At 43.6% G+C, this 19,628-nt stretch overlaps 1 non-coding gene across 1 annotated transcript; it reads right to left on the minus strand.

Annotated features, from left to right (window-relative positions):
* Nucleotides 1–18,902: 18,902 nt before the first annotated feature.
* On the minus strand, nucleotides 18,903–19,066 carry LOC136379296 (U1 spliceosomal RNA). Its single transcript, XR_010746769.1, has one exon. It is a non-coding gene; the product is annotated as a U1 spliceosomal RNA (small nuclear RNA).
* Nucleotides 19,067–19,628: the final 562 nt, after the last annotated feature.

Consider the following 19,628-nt stretch of genomic DNA (forward strand, 5'->3'; position numbering starts at 1 on the left):
TCCCCCACAGCCGTCCTGTCGGCTTGTAAACACCCCTTTGTTTCCAGACGCCCCCTCCTGAATCCATAACACCCGCCGTCCTCCAAATGCCCTCTGTCCGGGCTGGCCCACCCTTACCCCCTCAACCTGGCTGCCAACGCCCCACCCCCGTTTGACGGCACCAGGGTAAGTCCCGACGCCCCGAACCCCACAACCGCCCCGGCCAGCCCTACAGTCCCGGCCAGGTCCCCCACAGCCGTCCTGTCGGCTTGTAAACACCCCTTTGTTTCCAGACGCCCCTTCCTGATTCCATTAACACCCTCCGTCCTCCAAATGCCCTCTGCCCGGGCCTGGCCCACCCTTACCCCCTCAACCTGGCTGCCAAGGCCCCACCCCCGTTTGACGGCACCAGGGTAAGTCCCCGACCCCCCGAACCCCACAATCCCTCCAGACCAGCCCCTACAGTTCCACCCAGGACCCCCACAGCCGTCCTGTCGGCTTGTAAACACCCCTTTGTTTCCAGACGCCCCCTCCTGATTCCATAACACCCGCCGTCCTTCAAATGCACTCTGCCCGGGCCTGGCCCGCCCTTACCCCCTCAACCTGGCTGCCAACGCCACACCCCCGTTTGACGGCACCAGGGTAAGTCCCCGACCCCCCGAACCCACAATCGCTCTAGGCCAGCCCCTACAGTCCCGGCCAGGTCCCCCACAGCCGTCCTGTCGGCTTGTAAACACCCCTTTGTTTCCAGACGCCCCCTCCTGAATCCATAACACCCGCCGTCCTCCAAATGCCCTCTGCCCGGGCCTGGCCCGCCCTTACCCCCTCAACCTGGCTGCCAACGTCCCACCCCCGTTTGACGGCGCCAGGGTAAGTCCCTGACACCCCGAACCCCACAATCACCCCAGGCCAGCTTCTACAGTCCGACCAGGTCCGCCATAGCCGTCCTTTTGGCTTGTAAACACCCCTTTGTATCCAGACGCCCCCTCCTGATTCCATAACACCCGCCGTCCTTCAAATGCGCTCTGCCCGGGCCTGGCCCGCCCTTACACCCTCAACCTGGCTGCCAAATCCCCACCCCCGTTTGACGGCACCAGGGTAAGTCCCCGAACCCCACAATCGCCCCAGGCCGAACCCCAAGCTACCCCCGCCATTTCGTGCCCCCTCCAGCGCCCTGACCGCCCCCCCGCACACCCCAGCTCGCCTCCCCTGCGGCCCTTCACCGCCCCCCAAAAATAGGTCTTAGTATTAAAAGACCTTAGTATTAAAGGATCTTAGTATTAAAAGATCTTAATGTTAAGAGATCTTAGTATTAATGGAGTGGGAATGCATTAGTCTTAAACTAAGCCTTATGCCAGGGGTCCCCAAACTTTTTACACAGGGGGCCAGTACTAATAAATCTCCTTTTCTTTAAAATGACTGTATTGACAGTTGTATTACGCACAACAATTGTAATAATAGGCTCCCACTGACTAATGGTTTGAATGGGCTTTGAAATGAACATGCTGGCTATCATTTCAGTATTAATAAGACAATATAATCCTCAGTCAGTAGAAGGCGCCACTAAATATTTCTTAACAGAAGCCACTGCCTCTGTGCTCCTTATGTTGGCTATTATTATCAACTTATTATACTCAGGCCAATGAACATTCACAAAACTAATAAACCCAACAGTATCAATCATCACGAGCTTAGCCCTAGCCATAAAAATAGGCCTGGCCCCCTTTCACTTCTGAGTCCCAGAAGTTACACAAGCATCTCCCTTTCATCTGGCCTGATTTTACTTCCATGATAAAAACCTCCACCACCGTCAGTCCTTGATGTAATCAGCCCTGTTAGTAACCTAGAGCTAATTCTACTCATATCCACTTTATCTATTGCAGTCGGGGTCTGAGGAGGACTCAACCAAACAGAACTGCGCAAAATCTAGCATACTCCTCAATTACCCACAGAGGATGACTAACCTCGATCTTTTTTTTTTTAATAAATAAATTTTTATTAATTTTAATGGGGTGACATCAATAAATCAAGGTACATATATTCAAAGACAATATGTCCAGGTTATCTTGTCATTTAATTATGTTGCATACTTGTCACCCAAAGTCAGATTGTTTTCTGTCACCTTCTGTCTAGTTTTCTTTGTGCCCCTCCCCCTTTCTTCCCCTCTTTCTTCTGCCCTTCCCCCCCCCTACCAACCACCACACTCTTGTACATGTCTGTCAGTCTCGTTTTTATGTCCCACCAATGTATGGAATCATGCAGTTCTTGTTTTTTTTCTGGTTTACTTATTTCACTTTGTATAATGTTATCAAGATACCATCATTTTGTTGTAAATAATCTGATGTCATTAGTTCTTATGGCTGAGTAGTATACCATAAGGTATATGTGCCACATCTTCTTTATCCAGCCTTCTATATATTTTTTTACAGTATTTAAAGCCTTTAAGCCAACTCTTCGCCAATTCAACAAGAATAAATAAAAGAGTAATGTCCTTAACGTGTTCACCAAGTCCAAGTTGGCACCAACACCATTCCAAATCCTTGCAAATGCAACCCAACCCCAGCTCAGTCTGTTCGGAGCTGTCACAAGGAGCAGAAGTCCAGAAAAAGTCCACATGGCACTGGAATTGTTGTCACAATTCTATACTTTGCAGTTCCCATCCAAGTCCCAATAATCACTGCTTCTACCTGGTAATGATTCAGGTAGACTGGAAAAGCCCTCTGCAGCATGTATGGAGATTGAACTTTTGTTTTTTTCTGCCTGGAGAGATGAGAACATGGTGCTTTTCCCTGGAGCTCTGCAACTGTGGCGTGGTAAAGAGAACCTTGGGATACACTAAGCTGGGTGGCAAAGGTAAATTCACAATTGAAGTTGGCAAATGCGGGAGAGAGAGCTCTAAATTAGGAGTTGGTCCCAGCCTGAAATATGAGTGGGGCATTGAGGTAGGAGTAATAAAGGAAACACTATATATTAAACAAAGCAGCAGAACATAGGACTATAAACACCCAGAACAGAGATATTTGTGGAAAGAATGAAAAGCCTGACTGTTCAGGCAAGACATAGTTAAGTGGCCCTTGTGCAAATGAGATCAGTTTACCTGTTTCTTGGAAGAAATACCCTAGGCTCATCCACAGTATCATAGATGGGGCTGATGGCCCTGGGCACCTTTAGCCTTCAGTGGCAAACCCCAGCATTCTAGGCAAGGTTAGGTCATAGGTGGCTGGAGCAGGGCTGGAAGAGACTGAACCCTCCCTTAGAGGACTGAGGGGGAAGCCTACCTTCCAGTGTCCCTTTTTCCTCACAGCAAAGGCATGTAAGCCTGGCAGGCTTTAGCTCAATGACCTTCCTTTTCAGTATTGAAGCAGGACCCGGATGGAATCCTATGAGACCCCTTTGGGGCATTGGAGCCTTTTAGGGCATATCCTAAAAGCTGGCAGTTCACTTGTCGATCTTAACCTTTAACCCAGCCATGACTTTACTGAGCCTTTTCCTATATATCTTAATAACAACCATAACGTTTGTGCTATTTATGGTCGTCTCAGCAACAACAACACTATCCCTCTCCCAAATGTGAAATAAAATACCTCTAATCATCACAAGCACCCTAGGCATCATACTCTCATTAGAAGGATTACCCCCTCTGGCCGTCTTTCTGCCTAAATGAATGATTATTCAATAGTTGAGAAAAATAACAATATCACCCTAGCAACTCTAATAGCCATTACCACTTTATTAAACCTTTTCTTCTACATATGGCTAACATACTCCACACCACTAACAATATTCCCAATACCAAATAATATAAAAATCAAATGACAATTTAATAGTAAGAAACAAATAAAATGCCTCCCAACACTAATTACTTTATCAACAATAACTCTCCCACTCGTCCCAGCAATAATTTGACTCAACTGGAAGTTTAGGTTAGGCAGACCGAGAGCCTTCAAAGCTCTAAGCAAATAGCACACATATTTAACTTCTGTGATAAAACCTAAGGGCTGCAATACTCTATGTTACATCAACTGAATGCAAATTAACTGCTTTTATTAAGCTAAACCCTTACTAGATTGGTGGGCTTCCAACCCACAAAATTTTAGTTAACAGCTAAATACCCTAACCAACTCACTTCAATCTATCAATACTTCTCCTGCTGTGTAGGAAAGAAAGGCAGGAGAAGCCCTGACAGGATTGAAGCTGCTTCTCTGAATTTGCATTTCAATGTGTTGTACACCACAGGGCTTATAGAAAGAGGACTCACACCTCTGTCTTTAGATTTACAGTCTAATGCCTACTCATCCATTCTGCCTATGTTTGTAATTCGTTGACTTTATTCAACAAACCAGAAATATATCAACACACTGTACCTTTTATTTGGTGCTTGGGTGGGAATGGTGGGGACAGCCCTTAGACTCCTAATCCATGCAGAACTTGGTCAGCCAGGAGCCCTACTAGGCGTTGACCAAATTTACAACGTAGTAGTTACCGCCTATGCATTCGTAATAATTTTCTTTATGGTAATGCCTATCATGATCAGCAGGTTTGGAAACTGACTCGTACCCCTAATAATCAGTGCCCCAGACATAGCATTCCCATGGATAAATAATATAAGCTTCTGACTACTGCCCCCTTCATTCCTACTCTTACTGGCCTCCTCCGTAGTTGAGGCCGGTGCGGGTTCCAGATGAACAGTGTACCTCCAACTAGCCAGCAACCTAGCCCATGCTGGTGCCTCAGTGGCCCTGGCTATCTTTTCACTACGTCTAGCAGGTGTGTCTTCTATTCTGGGAGCAATGAACTTTATTACCACTATTATCAATATAAAATCCCCTGCCCTATCCCAGTACCAAACACCCCTCTTTGTCTGATCTGTCCTAATTACTGCAGTTTTGTTCCTCGTATCACTCCCTGTCCCAGCTGCTGGAATTACCATGTTACTAACAGATAGAAACTTAAACCCAACCTTTTTTGATCCTGCTGGAGGAGGTGATCCCATCCTATACCAACACTTATTTTGACTCTGTGGTCACCCTGAGGTATAATCCTTATTCTTCCTGGGTTTGGAATTATTTCTCACATTGTCACATACTATTTAGGGAAAAAGAAAAAACTATTTGCTTATATGGGAATAGTTTGAGCCATGATGTCAATTGGGTTCTTAGGATTTATTGTATGAGCCCATCATATATTCACCGTAGGTATGGATGTTGACACCCAGGCCTATTTAACATCTGCTACTATAATCATTGCTATCCCCACTGTTGTTAAGGCATTTAGTTGATTAGCAAGCCTTCACAGGGGTTATATTAAGTGGTCACCTGCCATATTATGAACTTTCAGATTTATTTTCCTTTTACTGTAGGGGGTTAAGAGGCATCATACTAGCCAGCTCATCTCTAGATACCTTTCTCCATGACACTCACTACATAGTAGCCCACTTCCACTACGTCCTATCTGTAGGGGAAGTATTTGCCACTACAGGCGGATATGTTCATTGATTCCCCTTGTTCCCCCAGCTATATCTACACCCCTTCTGAACCAAGGCCCACTTCCTAGTTATATTTGTAACTAGGGGTAAACATAACTTATTTCCCCTCAACACTTTCTAGGTCTATCCAGAATACGACGACGATATTCCAATTACTGAGATGCTTATATAACCTGAAACACCGTTTCATCCATAGGTTCTTTCATTTCTTTAACAGCAGTAATACTAATAGTTTACATCGTGTGAGAAGCATTTGCCTCTAAACATGAGGTCTCATTAGTAGAACTAACAACTACAAACCTCGAATGACTTCACGGCTGCCCTCCACCTTACCACACATGTGAGGAAACCACATATATTAATGTTAATTAGTTAAGAAAGGAAGGATTTGAACCCCCATAAATTGGTTTCAAGCCAACACCATAACCACTATGTCTTTCTCTATTAGTAAATACCTCTGTCAAAGTTAGGTTATAGGTGAAACCCCTATATACTTCTATGGCATATCCATTTCAAACAGGCTTCTGAGATGCAACTTCTCCCCTTATAGAAGAGCTGCTACACTTTAACGACCATATTTTAATAATAGTTTTTCTGATTAGCTCCCTGGTCCTCTATATCACTTCAATTATGTTAGCTACAAAGCTAACTGTCACGTGCACAATAGATGCTCAAGAAGTAGAAACTATGTGAACAATCTTACCAGCTATTATCCTAATCAAAATCACACTTCCATCCCTACAAATCTTTTACATAATAGATGAAATCAACAACCCCTCTATCACTGTTTAAACTATGGGCCACCAATGATTTTGAAGCTATGACTATATAGATTAAGGATTTAAATTTTGACTCCTATGTAGTTCCTACATCAGATTTAGCGCCAGGTCAAATGCGCCTGTTAGAAGTTGACAATCGAGTAGTTCTGCCTATGGAACTCACTATTTATATATTAATTTCATCAGAGGACATCCTACACTTCTGGGCTGTACCATCCCTTGGTTTAAAAACAGATGCTCCAAATCAAACAGCCTTATGCAGCTTGCTTGTGGGTTCCTTAGCTGTACTGTGGGCTCATTGGTTTGAACTTATGATCATTAACATGACTCCGTGGTCGCTGGATTGATCCCAGGGGTCATTGTCCTGAAGGCTGGGGTTGCTGGCTTGAGCAGCAGGTTCCTCGCTGTACTGTAGGTCTCCTCCCTTAATGGCAGATATGAGAAAGCAATCGATGAACAGGTAAGGTGCCTCAACAAAGAATAGATGCTTTCAATTTGTTTCCCTTTCTATTTGTCAATATCTATCCCTCTCTTGGTCTCTCCTTTTGTCTATGTAAAAATAAAAGTGGTATCCTGCAACGCTGGTCCCCCTTCATTCTTTTCTAAGACTCAAGATGGAAGTGACAGTTGATAAGACTGTCTGGTTGGGAATCACAGGTTAAGTGATAGGGCTGTGCACTTTCTGAGGTAATTCCTTTGTAAGTGCTGACATCAATTAACAGTCCCCTGACAGGGCTGTGTAGTCCTTGACAGTGTGATTCCTTCTCATGCTCTGACCTCTGCCGCCTGAAATTGTGGATTCTGAGTAAAACGCCTGAGGAGGGCACTTGAAAAATTAAACTTTTCCAGTGTCCTCTAGTGGACATCTTGAGAATAGCGCTCTTTCATAGAAAGTCTACTATTGGTGGGTATTGGTTTCTGTGAATAATTAGAAGTCCGTGAAATTCCCCACATAGTGAATAAGTGATTATGGTGTCAGCATGTACGTTCCGATTCCATGTATGATCTCTACTGCAGCTGTGAGAATGGGCAAGGTTCTCAAGAGAACAATAGAATCTGTTTCTTTATCCCAGGTAGGAATAATGGGTTATGAGAGATTGATTGCTCTGACATTGCTAATTTAGGCAACTGCTGTAGGGCTGACGTGGAAAGACTCTTTTGGAAAAGGGAAGGACTGCTTTGGGTCACTCTTTTCCCTTTTCTGGTGTGGAACAGCAGAGTTTGCTGGGACTCCGGGTCTTTCTGAGCATGATCTCTGTCTTAAGTCTTCACCTTGGCTTCCTAGAGGTGGTGGTTTGCAAGTATTGCTTCTTTTATTTGGCTTCCTTATTTGTTTAGGTCAGTGTTTCCCAACCTTTTTTGTGCCATGCCCCACCTTAACCTTTCTAAAATTTTTATGTCCCCCCCTATGTAACATACATAATTTTTAACATTAAAAAATTGATTTGTTCACTTAATAAACATAAATGATAGGTTCTTAGGAAGAAATCACTATGAAATTGTTAACAAAACACAGTAAGTAAAATTTCAAAACATATAATGAAAAACAGAAATTTAAATTCCAAATAATTTTAATACAGATTTTTCTATATTAATTTATTATTTTAATTTAGTGTGATCCTTGCGCTTGATGCTTGCTGCACAGAGATTTTATATTAGGTTCCAATTTGGTTAGCTTTAGTCTCAAGTCTCCACGTTGTGTTATATCCAGCTGATTTCTTTTTTTTTACCAGTAAATCATTTACAGCACTAAATCCACATTCAGCTAAAAATGAAGATGGAAACGGTAGCAATAGTTTTCTTGCACATTTGGTTGAATTTGGGTATTTGATTTCTGTTTCTTCACAAAGCCATGCCATCGCTCCTTTGATATTAAATAAAGCTTTAACTGACTCATCATTTTGCAATTCTGCGAGTTCTTCTTGATACTGCATATTTGATATATCAGACAAATCCACTAACATTGGCTGCATCATCCATGTTGGGAAATCAATTTGTTTTAAATCAGAAAATCTTTCTTTTAAATCAGCCGATAGAATATTCAAATGATTGACAATAACAAGTAAAGCGGTATCAGTTACTTCACATTTTTGGAGCCAATGAAACTGTTTAAAGTTTTTGTTGTTAATATGTTTCTGACATAACTCAATATTGGTAATGAAACCAAATATCTTTGCTTTTGCATCGACAAGAGTTTTATTTGTTCCTTGAAGTTGCTTATTTAATATATTTAGTTTTTCAAAGATATCGGCTAAATAACTCACAAATGCTTTACCATCTATTGTTAACAGATACTTCATTTCAGGTTTGTTGCTTAAAAAATCACTAAGAGTATCAAACAATTCTAGAAATCTTTTCAAACAGTTTCCTTTAGATAGCCATCTGACTTCAGTATGAAGTAAAAGTCTCACATGGTCTTCATTTTGTTCTTCACAAAATAGCTTGAAAAGACGCTCACATTTGGCACTAGCTTTAATAGCATTAACACACTTTATTACTGTATGTAATACTTCATTCAGAACAGGCGAGATGTTTTTAGCTACCAAGTTTTCCCTATGAATAACACAATGCACAAGAATCATTTCTGGATTCTCATCTTTCATCAATTTTAAGCAGCCATTTTTCTTGCCCATCATATTGGGAGCACCATCTGCAGCACAAGATGTTATATTTTTCATTGGTATATCATTGACATCTAAGTAGTTTTTTAGCTTATTATATATATCTTTGGAGGTAGTGGTGCTTTCTAATCTTTTACAGAACAACATTTCTTCAGCAAAATGTCCTTTATCAATATATCTTACGTAAGTTATCAATACTGCTCACTGTCTCTCAAAGTTGATTCATCCATTTGCAAGGAGAATTTTCTTGTTTTCAGCTTTTCAATAAGTTGTTTTTCAATATCCTCACTCATTTCGTCTATTCTTCTGCTAACAGTATTGTCACTGAGTGGCATAGCTTTTACATCTTTGTCATCTTTTTCAAGAACCGTTTTAAGAAATGCTGATATTGACAGTTTTATTAAATTCTCTCCTATAGTGTGATTTTCTCCAGTTTTAGCGATGAATAAAGAAATTTGATAACTAGCCTCAAGAACACGATTATTAGTTGAAGTATGAGCAGTAAATAGAGACTTTAATGTTGTTCTTTTTTCAAAATTTTTCTTTAAAGTTTTAAAGTAACTCAAATCTGAATTAATATGAGCACTATGTTTCGCCTTCAAATGCGCCTCAAGACTACCTCGTTTCATTGATTCGTTGGTCAAGCATTGCTGGCATAAAAGACAAAAAGGAATCCGCTCATCGTGAACAGCGGGTATGAACCCAAATTTTAAATATTCCTCTGAATATTGACGAGTTTTTTTCTTGCTTGCACCACTCATTTTACTATGGGCTATAATAAAAATAAGATCAATTAAAAACTAATATTAAAATATGTGTTAAAATATATTCAATGTGACATAGAGTAAACGTATACTAAAAATTCATATTTATTTAAATGTATATAACACATTTACTACACTACCACCGCAAATCAAAAGGTATCTATATTTTTTCCACTTGACAAAATTTTCTGGAAAGTTATGCTTCTAAAATTAAAATTGTCGTGCATGCACTATTATAGCCCCAATAATATTTATAAAATATTAGTGCTTTCTAGCCCCGATGCAAGAAGTACTTAATAAAGAGTTTAATATTGATAAAAATAAAATAAAATACTTACCAATTATATCTATACAATATATATATGTATATTTATTAAATCAACGAGCTTTTACAACAGTTTTGACTGACACTTATTTCAAATTAACACCAACTGAATGATGTGAAACACTACAGAAGTTGCGATGGGCCAATTAGGTGAGAATAACTGCGTTGTTTAGCGAGTTTTTAAACCGTCCGGGGTTCCCTGCAGCAGACAGCACACTCCGCGGTGAACCCAGGATGAAGTTTACTTGACGATGCCAATCACCCAGTTGATATTTTGGTCTCGTCAAACGAAATTATACTTAATAATTATTTACCGCAATTATTTAAGAATTGCATTTTTTGTTAAATTTGGCACCGATATCTAGCATTGCATTTAAATGGCCCGGGGCGAAAGAGTTAAAGTTGTGTCGAGTCCATTTTCAAATTGCCCCCTTAACTATCGAATTGCCCCCCTGTGGGGCATGGGCCCCACGTTGGGAAACATATTCTTCATTCACTTTTGTACTTTCCTGTTTTCTATTGATTCATTTTCACCTTCATTTGTTCATTTGTTTTTCCTTTACTTATTAGGTTATTTAATAATTTTGATTGCCTTCCTTTGTTCCCTCACTAGCTTATTAGGCAGTGGTGCGTGCCTTTCCACTGTGTCTGATTCAGCTGATGCAGAGGGATGTATCCTTTTCTCTTCATCTCTCTGATTTTATTGTGCTGCTGACTTCCTGTTCATAGATGTGAGACCTTTGCCCAGAGCCTATTCTTCCTGGGCTACAGTGTACAGGGCAGTGTTTTTGCTGTGTGCTGTATTTTTTGGTGTGGTTCTATCTGAGGCTTTCATGGAGTTCAATTCACGTGACCTTCTATTTTTACATCATGATGTATGCAACTTAGCATGAAGGGTTTCGTATCAGCGTTCGTCACCCTGTTTCTAAGTCTTGATCTTTGTGGACAGGAGCATGTCCGGGCAAGACTTTTAGCTTTGAAGCTCTCGGTCCTTTGTTGGTGCTCAGAGTGCTCCCCAGAGCCTCCATTGAGCATGTGGAGTCCTGACTTTGGCTGTGCTCATTGTTTTGTGTCTCGCCTTCTCCTGTTAGTCTGATGAACGAGACCCATCGGCTTGGGATCCTCTCTTCTGCAAGTGTGGGATCCCTTGTCGCCCTCTGATGCACGCTGTCATGCATTCTGCATTTGGGGAATATCACTTGAAAAGGAGTCAATGGGAAAGGATACATTATTTTGCTGCCCTCTTGTGGGGAATTTGGGAATTAATAGCACTTCGTAAGAGAAAAATTTGCACCCATGCTGCTGCTTTGCAAAAACAGTTTGGGAAGGCCATTGCAGCTTCCCTCTGCGGTGTCTGTGAAAGTGTCAGAGAAAGGATTCCAGCCAGAGAGCATGGATTCCTGTACATGATGAATATATGCCGAAGCCGGTCACCTCATACTCCAGCTGGATAAGCGTTTGCCCAATCCAGGGACCTCAGGGTTTTGATGCTGGGTCTTCAAAGAGTTCCAGGGTCACATACTCTCCACTGCATCATCACCTGGTCAGGCTGTTCCTCCACTTATTTCAACAGGTGAAGGGAAAATAAGACCGTGGTCATAAACATTTTGTTGATTTTTAAATTTATATCCTAAGAAATCTATAGACATCTTTGGGAAATAGACATCTTTCTGTGTATACTTGTTTTTATGAGTTTTAATTTGATTGAAAAATAAATCAGTAACAGTATTTTTAATATGCTCTGTAAGTTACAGTTTGGAGGCATGGTGTTCTGAGAACGAGGAGCTTTTTGTAAGTGATATCGTGTCCCCTTAGGGTCATCTGAGAGCTACTCTGTCAGGCACTTGTTCAACATTTTAAGAAGTGAATCTGTAGATGGTGGATTGTGGAAAGTAAAAGATGAAGAATGTCAGCTTTAGCTCCATTGTAGCACCAGTAGGAAGGATTGAGTTATGAGGCAAGGACAGTTGTCTACAGGGGTTTCCGTGGGGTGAGGGTTCAGATGTGTTGTTCCCCCAGCAGGCAGGGGTTTTTGGATCTGCCCGTCTAACCCACGGGGCACTCTTGCCCCCCCAGTGGTCAGGGAATGCCCAGGACAGTGGTGTCCAGTCAGGTCGTTTGCCAGACACTGCTCGTGGCTTCAGACGGTCTGGTCTACAGTTGCTGAGGCAGCACAGCGCACCTGAGCAGCCTTCCAGGAGGCAAGTGTAGGCGTACAGGACCTGTGCGAATGCTGAAGAGAGGAGAAAGTGAGGCAGAAAGACTGTCAGTCATTAAGGGGACAGCAGAGCATGGCGCTGTACGCCATGAAAAGTTGTGGTGTTGTTGCATTTATTTCATTTATTGAGTTTAGACATAGAGCATTGGGAGAGAGACGGAGAAGCAACCAGTCATTGTTCCCTGTAGTTTTTTCTTGGCGTTCCCATTGATCACTTCATATACCTGCCTGGAGTCGTGAGCGACCACATCGTGTGAGGCAGACTGGACAGCGCTATGTGCAGCCAGCCTCTGTGATCCCGTTTCTGCACTTTAGGTCTCGGCCTCCAGGCCGCTTCTTCCGAGAAAGCTGTTCCAGAATCATTCGTGACTGATCCGGACAGCATTCTGTTGTTTGCTGCATGGCAGTTGCCTGAACCTAAAGTGGCATCTTTAATTTTTTATGGTTTACTTCACTCTAAGCCATGAGCCACAAGAAATCATGTGTGTTGTGCGTTCATCTGTACGCTGGTGTCTATGTGCTGGTACCAACATTAGTTACTGATTATTAAAGATTTGGTAGGTGAGGGACGTCTCTCAGCAGGGCTCTGAATGTAAAATCCTTAAAGAAACAGTAGCCTCTCCAGCCGGTTCCAGAGCTATTTGGGGGACAGTTCCTGTTCTCCTGCCTGTTGGAAACTCTCCGCAGCCCCGGGGACGCCACTGCCAGGCAGCCCTCCCCAGCAAGGCTCCTCAGCTGAGGTCTCAATGTGGCGCTCCTCTGGAACGCCGCCTCTCCCACGTTTCCCCCTCCCCTCGCTGGTACGAGTCCCCGCGCAGCGTGGACGAGGACGCATCTATACGTTGGCATTTCCGGCGGGAGTCGGGAGGGCGAGACACCGGATAGCACGGCTGGGAGCGAGGTCTTGGACACTCGTAGGGAGAGCACGGTGACCTGCAGCACGAGCACCTGAGGAGAAGGCGGCTGGTCTGTGACAGGTGACAGGGACGCGGAGGGAGGAGGCGCAGCCCTCGGAAGAGGGAGGAAGGGCCCGGGCCGCGCCAGGGGAGGGTCGTTAAGGAGGCGGCGTCCAACGCGGCTGTGGTCCGAACGGGTTGGGCGAGAGGCGACCAGGCCGAGAAGGGAGGGCGCCGGGCCGCGGTCGGAGGCTGGCGGGACTGTCCTGGGGGCCCGGAAGAGGGGGTGCATGAGAGGTGCTGAGCGAGGAGCTCGGGGAAGAGGTTTGGGGAGCGGGCGCTCAAAGGCGGGAGGGTTGGCGCGGAATGAGAGCCGGGTCGTGTGTGCGGGACGTGGGCCCGAGGAGGCCTGGCCCGAAGGACTCTGGGACGGGACAGGGGACCTCCACCGCAAGGGAGGTTTGGGGGTGGGTCTCCACTCTGGGTGGAAAGGCCGAGAGCGCAGAGCGGAGCGCGCTGGGTCACAGGTGATTCTAATGTCCAGTCCTCCAGCTTCTCACCGGGCGGGGCGGGCACGAAGACGCGGCCAGGCGGGGCCGGGGTCCGAGAGGGAGCGCCCGGGAGGCTCCTGGCTCACCTCTGCCTCAGTTTCTCCGGCGTCCGGCGTCCCGGGGCGCGGTCGGAAGAAAGGGCTTTTTCTGTTCCGAGCGGCGTGGGAACAGTGCCCCAGATCGTGTGGGTGGGAGCCGCCTGTTTCCCTGCGGAGGGTCCAGAGGTCATAGGAAAGGAGCAGACAGCACCTGACCGCACACAGACGGGGAGGTTTATGAAACGAGCTTTTCAATTCCCAGACCTTCCCTGTCTACTTGCTGGTGGTGGGAGGGGTCCGTATGCATCATAAAAACAGTGTCTTCGCCTGACCAGGCGGTGGCGCAGTGCATTCAGCGTCAGACTGGGATGCGGAGGACACAGGTTCGAGACCAGGAGGTCGCCAGCTTGAGCGCGGGCTCATCTGGTTTGACCTTGGACTCAAGGTCGCTGGCTTGAGCGACGGGTTACTCGGTCTGCTGAAGGCCCCGGCAAGGCACATATAAGAAAGCAATCAATGAACAACTAAGCTGGCCCAACGAAAAACTGATGATTGATGATTCTCATCTCTCTCCGTTCCTGTCTGTCTGTCCCTGTCTATCCCTCTCTCTGACTCTCGCTCTGTCTTTGTAAAAAAAACACACACACAAAAAGAAAGAAAGAAAACAACCAGTGTCTTCGTTGCTACGTTTATGTGTTACTAGGTATCACTTCGTCAGATGAATAGTTTTCTGTGTTTGAAGGAAAGGCAAAGGGCTAAGAAGACTCTGGGTAGTTCTGGTTCAGTCCGTGAAGGGAGGGACACAGTGGTGTTTGGATGCAGCGGGACTTGCAGGTGTGTCCCCTAGGGAGCTGAGGAATGGGTGAGGGATGCCGGAGCAGAATTGTTTTTTCCCGCTACTGTTACGTTTGGTACGGTTGTCGCCATGAGTCCAGAATCTGGACATTGTTCGAGTTAGTATTTTTCTGTCCACGAGCATCGAGGATGAGTAAACAGTATAGTGTTTTTTCTTGTCATTTTATTTTTGCAGCGGTGGGTCATGTGGAGACACTGTGTTTCCATTTTCCGAGGTTTATAGGTAAAATAACTTGAAGGTGGAGGTGAGGGAGGAGACACCTGGGCCTTCTAGGAAGGTGGAACTTGCCCGTCTGTTTGGGGCAGGGGGCTCTGAGAAACAGGTGGATAAGGAAGAGGTTGTGGGGGTCCTGCGTGTTCCCAGTCACCTCACGTGTGCGTGGAGTTGTTTACTTTCAGTGAGAAGCAGGGTCAAGAGAAAGGGGGTGGATAAAGCAGGGCTGGATGGGAGGGAAATGAGGCCCAGACCCGAGGTGAAGATCCCACAGAGGAAGAGGGAGGATGTCGGTGGATGTGAGGCCAGGTGCTGCCAGGCAGGGGCCGTTCTCTCCGAGTCAGAAGTGTAGAGCTGAGAGGATCCCCGGATCCCGGGGATGTCTGGAGGGGCAGAGTGGACATGAGGGAGGTGTTGGGGGAGGAGGTGTAACTGGGCTTGAGGAGCAGAGAAGAATCCCTGGACGGTTTGTGGGGCGCACATCCTGCTCCCCGTGAGAGTGAGCACTTCTAGTGGGAGCACTTTTCTGCTTCAATGTAGACAAAATTACATTTGTAGACAATGTGGAGAAAACAATGTAATTCTTTTTATAAAAAGATTTTGCTCACTTATTTTAGAGAGAGGAGAGAGAGGGAGAGGAGAGGGAAGCATCCATCCCTAGTAGTCGCCCCAGATGTGCTTTGACCAGGAAGCCCGGGTTTTTTGTGTTTTTTTTTAGATTTTATTTATTCATTTTAGAGAGGAGAGAGAGAGAGAGAGAGAGAGAAGGGGGGAGGAGCAGGAAGTATCATTTCCCATATGTGCCTTGACCAGGGAAACCAGGGTTTTGAAACGGCAACCTCAGAATTCCAGGTTGACGCTTTATCCACTGTGCCATCACAGGTCAGGGTAATTATTACTATCATCACTATCATCATAATTATTGCTATCATTTTATTATTATCAAAGAGCATAAAGTACTGTGTGTCTTTGGGAAGTAGCATTTTATCATCTCAGTAGTATAGATCATCCCTGTTCTTGTGAAGCAGATTCTGAGGCATTGTACCTGATTTCCTGTTATTGGATCTGAAAAATTATATAATTCATTCAGTAGAGTATTTGTATAAGTGGACTATTTATGTATGACTGTTATTTCTCCTTCAGCATAGTAAAATTTTTTTGTTTTCAATAAGTGTTAGATGATTGTCATGAGTCATCCAGGTACAGAAGCTAGTATGTAGTTGTGATCAGTATATTGATTTAGGTGTAAGTCATGTGAACGTAGTTAAAGCTCGAAAGGTAAGAGGCAGCAGTGAGGACATGCGAGGATTTGGCAAACATTGTTTTGTGAGTTAAAAGTACACTAATGAGTCAATAAAATAGTAATATCCATCCTAGTGTATGAAATAAGGAGGAAAACACAGCTAAGTAAAAATTACTTGAGATTCAAATTTTTACTCATTTCAGAACTCTCGAAGTAAGACAACAAATAGCAAAATTCTGAAGGCACTGGAGTCTCGTGGCAGCATCTAGCTTCCTCTAAATCAGGGATGCACAGCCTCAGCACTGTTGACATGATGGGCTGGAAAACTCTGTTGTGGGCTGTCTTGTGCACTGTAGGGTGTTTAGCGGCATCACTGGTCACCACCTACAAGATGCCAGTAGCACCGTCATGGTTGTGACAATCAATGTCTCCAGACACTGCAGCATACACGAGGAGTAAAATTACTCCTGGTTGTGAATCAGTGCTCTAAATTAACTGAATGCATTCAGACAATAAGGAAAATAATTTAATAGTCCAACATTTCTACCTGCCATTCTGCTCAGTAAGAACCTACCCTGAGAGAAAGGGGAGAGGACAGGTGCTGTGGCAGGGCCTTCCCGGTCCTCTCTTTCCTCCCTGTTCATAGCCCAGATTTCTGATGGACACACTGTCTCATTTCCCAGCCTCCCTTGCGTCTGATACAACTTGTGGCTACATTGCAGACAAACGTAACTGGATGTGTTCAGGGGTCTGCAGGAAGTCTCTAAATGAGAAAAGGTACATCCTACTTTTCACTTTCCTCCTAACAATTTGGACATGAGATGACACTGCGCCCCTAACATGAGGATCTGATGCAATCTCTGGGTCGACACTGTCAGAACTGAGTTGAATGGCAGGACTCCAGCTGGGGTGACAGAATTGCTTGGTGTGGGGGAGGAACTCATACACTGAAATTGGGTGCAGAAGATAATAACAAAAAGAAATTAAGACTAATTTGAGGCAGACTCCAGGAGAAAAGTCTGCTGGCACTCACGATAGAAAGCTTTTCTGGGATAGTGTACCGGGCAAGGATTTCTCCTCGTTTGCTGGCCCAAGACTCAAAGTCTGATGCTAGAATGGAGTTATCATCTCTGTCACTTTTCTTTCTGGAACTGTCCTAAGGAAAAGCAAGACAATCTGTTTAGCAGCATTATCATTTTAATCTTTAAAAAAAGTATAAGCAAACACAGTGACTAGTAGATAGTATGGTATTGTATAATTGAAATTTGCTGAGAGAGAGAACTAATTCTTACAAAAAAAGTTTAAATATATGAGGTGATGGATATGTTAAATAACCTGATCAGCGGGAATATTTTCACAACGTATACATATAGCAAATCATCACATTGTGTACTTTAACTTACAATTTTATTTTTTAATTATACCTCCTTCAAGTTAAAAAAAGTATAAGAAGCTTGACTGATGGTGTCACAGTGGATAGAGCATCGACTTGGGATGCTGAGGACCCAGGTTTGAAACCCTGGAGTCGCCAGCTTGAACATAGCCTTGTTGGACTTGAGCACAGGCTCACGAGCTTGAGCGCAGGGTCACAGACATGATTCCATGGTTGCTGGCTTGAGCCCAAGGTCAGTGGCATGAAGCTGAAGGTTGCTGGCTTGAGGCTAAGGTCACTGGCATGAAGCTGAAAGTCGCTGGCTTGAGCCCAAGGTCACTGGCTTGAATAAGAGGTCCCTGGCTTGGCTGGCGCCCCCAATCAAAGCACATATAAGAAGCAATCAAGGACCAACTAAAATGATGCAACTATGAGTTGAAAGTTCTTATCTCTCTCCCTTCCTGCCTCTCTGTCTCTCTCTATCTCACTTAAAAAAATATATAAGCAGACGGCAGTTAGTACCTCACTGTAAAATAAAATAGATCTATTTAAATGTTTGCTATGATTAAAAAAAACTTAGGCCAATTTAGCACAAATGGTTTATAGACATATCAAATTATATTAAAACTAATTAAGAATCAAGGAAAGGCAAACAGAATAAGACCATTTTTCAACAATCAGAATGTCAGAGTTACTATGACTAATACTGTCCTGCATGGCAAGGGGGCAAAGAGACAGACACTCTGAAATATTCCTGGTGGGAGTTCAAATAGGAGAAGCCTTTTTGGGGGCAACAATTTGGCATTAGTCATCAAACCTTAACTATACATTTCCTTAACTTAGTAATCAATTTCTAAGAAGCTATCCTGAAGAAACCAGTACATGAAATGCACCAAGATGTATGTATGTTCAAGGACAAAGGCACCACTGTCTATACTCGCAAACACCAGAAACAGTCTGTGTTCATTAGAAAAGGAATAGAGAATTAAACTATATAGTACCCATTCCCATTCTTTAGAATATAAAGCAGCCATGCAAAATAAGGTTATTCTAGAAGTATTAACACGAAAAGTTCTCCAAGACACAGTGCCATGTTAAAAAACAAAATTATCTAAGACATATCATCATATTAAAAATAAAGTATAAGTATAGATCAAATTATGTTTTTTAGAAAAAGTAAATAAATGTATGCAATGGCAGTGTAGAATGATGGTTGTGAGTGTGGATGCTGAAGTCATACTGGCTGGATTGGAATTCCAGTTTAGGAGTCTGGACTGTGGTGGCGCAGTGGATAAAGCATTGACCTAGAATGCTGAGGTCACCAGTTAGAATCTCCAGACTTTTCTGGTCAAGGTACACATGGGAGTTGATGCTTCTTGTTCCTCCCCCCTCCCTTTCCCCTTCTCTAAAATGAATAAATAAATTTTTTTTTTTTAAAAAAAGGAATTCCAGCTTAGATGTGCCTTAACATCTCTACTCCTCCATGTGGACTCCTATCTAGTCTGTTTATCTATCTATGTATCTATCATCTATCTATCTATTTGTCTATCTATATTTTATTACGGGGGAGAGTACAAATGCAGTTCCCCACTACCACAAGTTATGCAGTCGAGTTTCCTGCATGTGGAGAAATCACAGGGGTCAGCACATCTGGAGTGCAATGGGTAAGTCCCACCCTGGGACAACCACCTTCGTGATCATCGTGTCTCCCCTGCCAGGTAATCTTCTCCATGGGGGCCTCTTTAAGTAAGGATTACAATACCTCTGTCACAAGGTGGTATGAGAACTAAACTTAGAATGCACTTAGTAAAGGCTGGCCATGCAGCAAGGTGAGACAATTATTGTTGTTGTTGTTGTTTATGTATGAGTACGATGTATGCAAATGGTCAGAAATTACTGTCATAAGTAGCTATTTGAAATACAAAGAAAAGTTATAGAAGAAGACACACGACACAGTGTCATGGATGACCTCCCGGATGGTGAACAGAATGAGGGGAGTTGGTCAACTTCATCTGTAGTATCTATATTTGAGTTTTTCTATAAATATTAATTGAATTAACTAAGGATAAGCCGAAAAATAATTTTAGAAAGAATATAATGAATATTTCTTCTTCTCCCGGGGTGAAATGGAATCTTGCTAATAGCAGATATCTTTGCCTGTATGGTTCTTTCTGGAACATTTGCCAGCTCCCAACTATTCCTTATGGCATATTTCTTTTAGAAAATTCACCAAAATTCTGTAAAATATTTAAATTTTTAACTTTCTCCAGATATTTTCTTGACACCAC

This window comes from Saccopteryx leptura, chromosome 7, assembly GCF_036850995.1.
Source record: "Saccopteryx leptura isolate mSacLep1 chromosome 7, mSacLep1_pri_phased_curated, whole genome shotgun sequence".
Taxonomy (NCBI): Eukaryota; Metazoa; Chordata; class Mammalia; order Chiroptera; family Emballonuridae; genus Saccopteryx; species Saccopteryx leptura.